The following is an 8,495-nucleotide window of genomic DNA, read 5'->3' as shown; positions in this document are numbered from 1 at the left end:
TCTTTCTGCCTTCCGAACCCCAGAAATAGATTCTGGCTGCAGTGTTGTTAGACTGTAAGGGACAAATCCACTTACAAAGTCAATTGTCTTTTTATTTAATGCCATTGTTCCAGGCCCAAATACAAACTGAAGCAGATTCTAATCTTTCAGGGTATCTCCTTACCCTTTTAAAGACCCAGACCCAGGGATCGGGCTCAGCTTGAAAAAGATATTAACAGCAATTGCTACTGATAAGCATTTACTACACACATCATGCTATTTGTAATTTTTATAACAACCCTATGAAGTTAGTAAAAATTTTTATTTCTTTTTTTATATTTTTGAGAAAATGTCTTATTTCAATCATTTACTCAAAGTTTAAGCCAAAAGAAATCATTAATAGAGCCAAAATATACAGGGAAATGACATAAAACGTACAGTTTTAAGCCACTCGATTTTACCAAAAGGTCCCATTTTGTTGTAGAACATGAATGGCTCCAGTCAGCTTCCAGTCTGCTGCGGACTCAGGATCAATGTGACCGTGTGGCTGTACCCACAGAGGAGACACTAGCCATTTGGCAGAGCTTCGGAGTCCCCGGGCTCAGGGCTCCACTGGCTGCCTGCTTCTGTCACCCACCTGAATATTCTCCTCATCATTCAACTTGACAAATATTGACAAATGCCTGTGATTTGCCACAACATGCCAGTGGGTAAGATGAAAAACGAGACACAGTGTTTGCCCGCCAAGGTACACTTGAGTAGGAGGAGAAAGAGACACAAAAATAGACAGTTTCCCTACAAAGTGTGGGGGCAAGGGCAGAATGCTCCGGGTACTCGGAGAGGGCGCTGAGCCAGCGTGGGACTCGGGGAGGCAGTTCTGAAGGAGATGATCCCTGAAATAGGTCTTTAAGCATGAGTGAGCTTTAAAAAAAGAAGAAGAAAATAAAGAAAGCAAGAAGAGCATTCCAGTCAAAGAGAACAGCCCCGGCAAAGACATGGAGACTTGAGACAGGCTGCTGTGTGCCTTGGATTACAGGAAAGAGAGCATGGGGAAGAGAAGCCAGAAGAAGAAGCCGGATGGCAGGGGAGCATTCATTCACTACGGGTCTTCCATGGCAAGCTGAGAAGATGGAATTTTATCCTAAGACAAGGAAAACCAATGATGGGATTCTAAACAGAAGAATAACACGGTCTGATTTGTGTTTCATAAAAATCCATTTCACCAAAGGCTTAGGATAGCTCTAAGGAAGAAAAGACTGGAAGAGAAAGATTAGTTCAAAATATGCTTGGGAACAGAGCAACTGCAGATAACAGGGAACTATGGCTTACTCCACACAGAGTGACCCCCTGCTCCCATTCTGCCCCTTCAGCAGAACGCATGTCCTGGCTTAGTCCACGACCTCCTGTCTCCTTCCTGGCTTATTCTCCTAATTCACTCCCCCTCACCCCCCAGGGCCCTTCTGCAAGGTGTCTGTGTCCTCAGCGGTAGCTCCCGGCATCTTTTAATATTGCTGGCAAATTTAATTAAAATCACTGTTCCTCTGCTCGTCCAGATCATTAATAAAACAATGCCACCAGGCCAGACTGAGCAATTCTCCCTCTTGCTACGCCCTCCACTTTCTCCAATGGGAACAGAGCTTAGGGCCTGTCACCAGCCTCGGTAGAGTCATTCTGCGCTGCTTCTAAATCCAGGCCCCACTGCACAGGCGTCACAGCCAATTGACATTAAAGTTATAGATGCAGCCCAGCTGCGCTTGCTCTGACATGTCATCTGGATGCAAGCACACTGCAGAGCTTCCTGGGTTTCCTCTGCCCACCTCAGGAGATGTTTGTGCAGAGTCCTTGCAGGTCCTCAATTCCCTGCTCTGTCTAAAGGGTATGGCAGACAGATGAGTCTTCAGATGCTCACCCTGCTCTATCTAGGGGGCATGGCAGACAGATGTGTCTTTGGATGCTCTGGTAGTTCGACTGACGCAATTAGAATCTGGATCCACGGAGGAAAACAAGATGATACTCAATACTTCTCTTGCATTATTTCAGATCATTCTGATCAGGCATGATCAGATCCATTCTATAGATGGCACATTCGAGCTCAGAAAGGTTAAGTCATTTGACCAAATCACAGTTACTAAGAAGAATGGTGGGCACCTGAATTTTGGAAGTCTGCATCAGGAACACATCATATTGGGTCCCAAGTTTGGGGATCCTTTTTTGAGCAAGAGCCCAGAGAGAATAAAGTTGCAGAGTTCCTGCTTGCAGAGGCTTCCCTCCACCACCTCCACAAGCCTGGAGGTCCTACATGCTCCAAGGCAGCTTGGAACAAAATAGTAAGCCTTGAATTTGAAAGTAAGAGGCAAGATTGATTCACAGTTGTGTCTCAGTGAGTGGGAGACCCTGGGAAGTTCGTGGTGCTCTTAGGGGCAATACCTGCATTATCCCTAAAGCTCAGGTTGGGTTCGACAGTGTTTACAGTTATACAACTCAAGGATGCTTTGATTATCCGGAAGGAACGTATTTAAGTTAGATCAGCCCAGAGAAGTAGGAGAGCCAGGCTTGGAGTCCAGATTCCCAAGCAGAGCTCAGAGGATAAAGAATAAGCCAAGGGAGGGTGGTAGGGAGAAGATGCTGAGACAAGGTCAAGGAGAGCTTTCATTCTGGATTTACCAAAAGCCTCTTGGATTGAGTCCATTTTGTAAGCAACTGTTCCTTTTCCATTTAGGGACAGACACTGTGCTGCTGATTGGGGTACAGCCATGAATGAGTTATAACTCGTGTTTATCTTCTGATGAATACAACTACATCCTGGGAAGTCATTGATGCCCTTTTCTTGCTCTGCAGATCTGAGCACTCAGCTAGGTGGCTCTAAGGTGGTGACATGGGGAGTGGCTAAAGTGGAGTAGAACTTTAAAGTAATGTGGACAATCTTACAGTGACACAGGGAGCCATATTGCACAGTCCTTCCTCCTCCAATCTCATACAAATGCCACCTTTTGCCTTCTCTTAACCCTCACGCATTTTAATGGCACCTGAACCATGTGACGATGTCATGGAACCCTGCCAACATTTTCCAGGAAACCCCACACACAAGAAAAGAAAGCCCATAGACAGAGCAGGGCTTCAGTCTACACATACTATATATGAAGCATGGACTTGGGAATGACAATAAAATCGAGCCTCCATTAAGAACCCTTTCAATGATTGGCATCATGCTAGGCACTTTCGTGTCTTTTGTTTAACACCTCACAGTGCCACAGTGAGACAGACATTGTTCTGTGTTCTAGAGAATAAGATATGGGGGCTCAGCAATTTCATGATGGACCTCACAGGAGGTCCACTAGCCAAGCAAGTGACACATCTGAGCTTTGAAACTTAGAATGTCAACTGCAAAGTCTGCTTCTAAGCCCCAGGGAATGAAAGCTTGTTGGACAAGTAGGATAGCAAACTGGGGTCCAAGACACTCCACTCCTTCTGGGAAGCCTTTCCTAGCGACACCCCCCTCCTCTACTTCAGAAATGAGTTATTCGTTTTCTTAATACATTGATCCACACAGAAGATCATTTACACTGCCCTGCGATTATTTGTGTTCAGCCACAACATCTGCACTTTTCTGGAAGTTCCATGAGAGATTTCAACTCAATGTAGAGAAGAGTTTGTTGCTTAAGTCTTTAAAAATGTACTTATTTTTGTGTGTGTGTGAGTGTTTTGTCTGCACGTATATCTGTGCACCATATGCATGAAGCACCTATAAAGGCCAGAAAAGATCACCAGATCCCTTGAAACCAGAGTTATAGACAGTTTGGATCTTCCATGTGGGTTCTGGAAAACAAACCTAGATACTCTGCCAAAGTAGCCAGTGATATTGGTTACTGAGCAATCTATCCTTCCTCTTGTTTGAGATTTAGATGAGTGACTATTCTCAATGAAAAACCAGTGATAGGAGCCAAGAAGTTAAACTTGGATATCTTTTTTTCCTTATAGCATCCCATGATTGAAAGATACTTACAATTTACTAAACTTACAAAATCCAGAGAATCTGTGGAGTCGCCAATAGGGAGAATGGTCCAGAGACCTGGGAGGATTGGGCCTCTGCTTAGGTTAAAGGAATCTACATCTTCACATCCTCCCTCAGCCTGAGACGGTGATGGAAGGAAGTCCACATTCTAGAGATGTCTGTGTATCAGAATAACCTGGGAACCCCAAAAGGGTAGATGTCCAGGTTCCACTTCCACTCTAACTTTAGGCTTCCTAGGATTAGAGCCTAGATGTTTGTGTTCTTATCAAGATCTTCCATTGACTTTTGAGATACTGCTAAATTTGAGAATCTTGAGAAAGAAAACCAGTATCTGACTGCATATGCTTCTCGAGGATTTCAACCATTAAGGATTTTCCTGGGCTGGAAGGACTTCCGCTGCATCATGACCTACAAGTGACTGCAATGGAGCCTTGCTGTGCAAGACTCTCACCTTCAGGGACTTCCGTGTGCTTTCGTGCAGTGCCAAGGATAGCATTCTTCATCACATAAGGGTATTTTCCCCTTTGGTTGTTCTCGCTAAGCTTGCCATGTTATGCTCAGACTGAGGATACATAGAACTAGAGTGTTCTTCCCTTACTGGACAGGGATGCTGTTCTTCCCTTACTGGACAGGGATGCTGCTCTTCCCTTACTGGACAGGGATGCTGCTCTTCCCTTACTGGACAGGGATGCTGCTCTTCCCTTACTGGACAGGGATGCTGCTCTTCCCTTACTGGACAGGGATGCTGCTCTTCCCTTACTGGACAGGGATGCTGCTCTTCCCTTACTGGACAGGGATGCTGCTCTTCCCTTACAGGGATGCTGCTCTTCTGGTTTCAGCCAAACAGATTTCTAGTTATTTTTCCTTTCGGTGATGACAGCACAGGCCATCTCTAGTTTCTGTGACCTTTTTGTTCGTTCGTTCATTCATTCATTTGCTCTCCACCCGGTGCTTGCGTGAAGCTCTGTGTGCAAGTGACACAGATTGACACACTGTGAGAGGTTACTCTGAATCTTTGCTCTAAACTTATTTTTCCCCACAAACACACACAAAAAAGCAAATTCTAAGAGGGGTTAGAGATTTGTATCATATATCTGTATCCCCAGTGCCTAAATCAGTGTCTAGTATATAGTAGATACTCAATAGATTTATTGAATGGATGCACAGAAGAAAATTAGTAAGAATGATATCCACTGATTTCCCCCACCCTTGGCAGCATTCGACTGGAGGATGGAGAACCATCTGTTGGGGATGCTGTGAGCAAAGATTTTCAAATTTGAATAAGATGAACAAAAATATCATCCTTCTTGAGAAGCACACATTACATTGGAGAAAAGTGACAGAAAACTGAGTAATTAGGAAAAATAAGTGTTATATGTGGAAGGACATACAACGATGTGGCAAGGAAGTTTGAAGAAGAAAGGGTTAGACTTGCATGGGGCCACTGGGGCCAGTTCTGTGACCCAGCTAACATATCTATGGCTTGAAAACTGAATGGTAGCTAGCCAGGCGAAAGCTGGTGTACTGTCAACATGGACAGCAGGAAGCCCAACGTAGAAGGAATTTGTGGAACTCAAGATGTGCAATGTGCATTTCGAGAGAGGCAGACAATGTGCTGTGGCAGAGGGCATCTGAGAACAGCTGGTGGAATTAGGTGAGAAATCTCTAGAAGGCCTCGAATGCCTCACCAAAGAATTTGGGCGTCACCTTGGAAAATATGAGGAGCAATATAAGCTGAAGGTTTTCTAAGCAGAGGAGAGATAGGATTAAGATTAAGGAACAGTCCACAGTAACGGCAGCATGGAACCCCCTGGATGAACTAAAGCAGGGCCAGTTTAAACTCTCAGCACTGGGGGGAAGGAAGAGGAGAAATTAATGCTGAGGAAGCCATGGATTTCAGAGATACCCAAGGTAGAATCAGTCACAGTGGGAGAACGAGGACAACAAGGTGACAGACAAAGAAAGGAATGAAGGGTCACAGCACGCTCATCACACCAGCATCTTCTGCATCACACTGGTCCTCTAACAAACGCTCCTTCTGCTTCAGAGATCCAGGACCACAGAAAGGGGAGCTGGAGGAATCATCACAAAAGATCTAAGTCACGCGCCTACATAGCTCAGAACTTTATGGAACACTGGACAAACAAAATAAGACCAGCAAGAGTTCTACATGACTTCCCCACCCCAAGGAAGAGCGCAGGGAGTCCTTGGAACCCAATCAAGGCACCAATCAGTTTAGTGGAGGGAGGTGAAGGCTTTTGTTGATTCAGTAGCCTGATGGAGTGTCCCTGTCTCCACCCCCAATGAGTACACAGAAGTGTACACAGGACAGTATCCAAATTCAAACAAGAGGTCTGGGAACTTAAAATCACTGGCTGAGAACATTAGAAAAGGGGTGGGGCTAGAGATCTCCTGTCTGTCAAAAAATAAGCACGTAATTCCCGTAGAGGGAAGGGCGCCTTTGAAAGCATCACTCCCAGGATACAGTACTATGGGGAATTTTTAATTTTTTTTTAGTTTTGAAAGATACAAAGTTTTAAGATTAACACAAAACCCAAGTTTGAGTACAAGAAAGCTTTATTCCATTCATTGATTTCCTGGTGGTGGTGGGGGGGGGGAAGTTAGGGGATTGGGGGGGCGATGGTAGTGGTGATGGTGATGGTTCTTATCTGCTGAGTACTTATTCTGTTCCCATAAAACTCATAGGTTCTTTGAAGATAGTGCTGCCTGCATGTGTTCTCAGATTTACTGAGTGTAAATACGTGTCAGAGTCTGGCCTAACTTCTGTCCAGTCAGAATTGCATATCTCGCTTTGACTACTAATACATCTGCCAGTCTTGCCCCAACTCATAGTCTGCTCTCCACAAGATAGGTTCTTCCTGAGACAGGGCCTCACTGTATAGCCCATGCTCATCTTGAACTTGCTATCCTGCTTCCGTCTTCTGGGTGCTGGGATTACAGGCTAGTGCTACCAAAACCAACCAGATTTTTTTTTAAAAAAAAAACCACCTACTGTTGGGAGCAGTGAGACCCCAGATCCTGAATTTCTTGTAATCCCCTGATCTAAGTGCCTACAGCTGCTCTGAGCACGAGACCTTCAGGAGTTCCTGATGGCAGGAGAGTGGTCTCTGGTGGGTTTGGCTGGGGTGTGGCTATCTCTATATAATCTGCCCCTGAACACAATAAAGGGGCATTCTTGGTGAATTCAAGGATGACCCGTGTCGCTGTCTCTCTGTGTTTGTGTATTTTAACCTCCTACCTCTTGCCCGAAACTCGCACCAAACGCAGACACAGGGGCGCGGCACATGGCAATTGGAGGTCTCCACTGAGATTTTGGCAACCTACCAAAGAGATCATGCCATTCCTTGCATCTCAGCAATTCTGGACACTCCGTTCCTCTTCTAACTACTAAATGGCTGTCTTTACCTCTTGTTGACATGCTCTGCAGTCCCGCTAAGGTAAAGTTAGCTAATGATTTGGACTATGGGTCTATCTCAACCATCTCCACGTATTTTTCATTCCATTCTGGTCTGCAATGGCACTTTCCTTTCGTTTTATTTGAAAGTAGCCCTTCTCCAGGACTCTCTGCCGTGCCATTTTCATGTCTTTCAGAGCACATATCACTTGCTGAACACATTGTTGCTTTTGTCTATTTATTTTTTGGCTTACCAAGAAATAAAAATTCTATCTGGGCAAGAAATGTGCTTCAGACTAGAGACTGGGATATGGAGGGCTCAATACATATTTACTGAATGAATGAAGAATGACCATAGAATTAAATGACTAGGAAACCATGTATTTTGAGACTTCAAGCTTCCCGATGGATGACCCGTAGGGAGAGAAGTAAATGATTATCTAAAACCCTCAGAAAACAGCAAGTTCTCTTCCTTTGGAAGAACCAGAACAACCATGTGGTGTGAGAGCATTGTCTACAGTCCAATCAGCTCAGTTCCTCCCCTCAGCCTGAGCGCTCTCACCCGCACCTGCCTCTTGTTTTGGAGGATATGAGCTTGACAACCAGTACTGACCCTGCATCATTCATTCGACGGAGATTTAGCAAGTCGATGCACCAAGAGTTTACAAAGGCCTTCTCACTTGCATGGTCTCCTTTTATTTTTATTGTGGGGGTGATCACACAGATGAAGAATCTGGTATTCAAGATTTCTACACTGAAAAGTATGGAGCCAAGAGCGCACTCTTCTATGCTGACTACAGAAGTCTCCTTCCACCCAGCCTGAAGGAGTATGTCAGGCGAGGAAGGGCCAAAAAAAAAGCAATCCCTGAACTGAGAAAACATTGGGGCAGCAAGCAGAGGTGTGAGAAACATCCACATCTACCTAGATGCTGCTCTTCCTCCTGCCCCTGGCTGCTCCACAGAGACCACCTTAGCCTCTACTGTTGACGTGACTCAACGTCAATGCGAGAGTGCCGGCGTCCTACTGACCTGTGGCTGAGGGAAGCTGGGAATCGCTGTCTTTTACACAGGTTTTCCTTAGACCATTCT

The sequence above is a fragment of the Arvicola amphibius genome, chromosome 7 (genome assembly GCF_903992535.2).
Source record: "Arvicola amphibius chromosome 7, mArvAmp1.2, whole genome shotgun sequence".
Lineage (NCBI taxonomy): Eukaryota > Metazoa > Chordata > Mammalia > Rodentia > Cricetidae > Arvicola > Arvicola amphibius.
Note: the sequence above shows the minus strand (reverse complement) of the source record.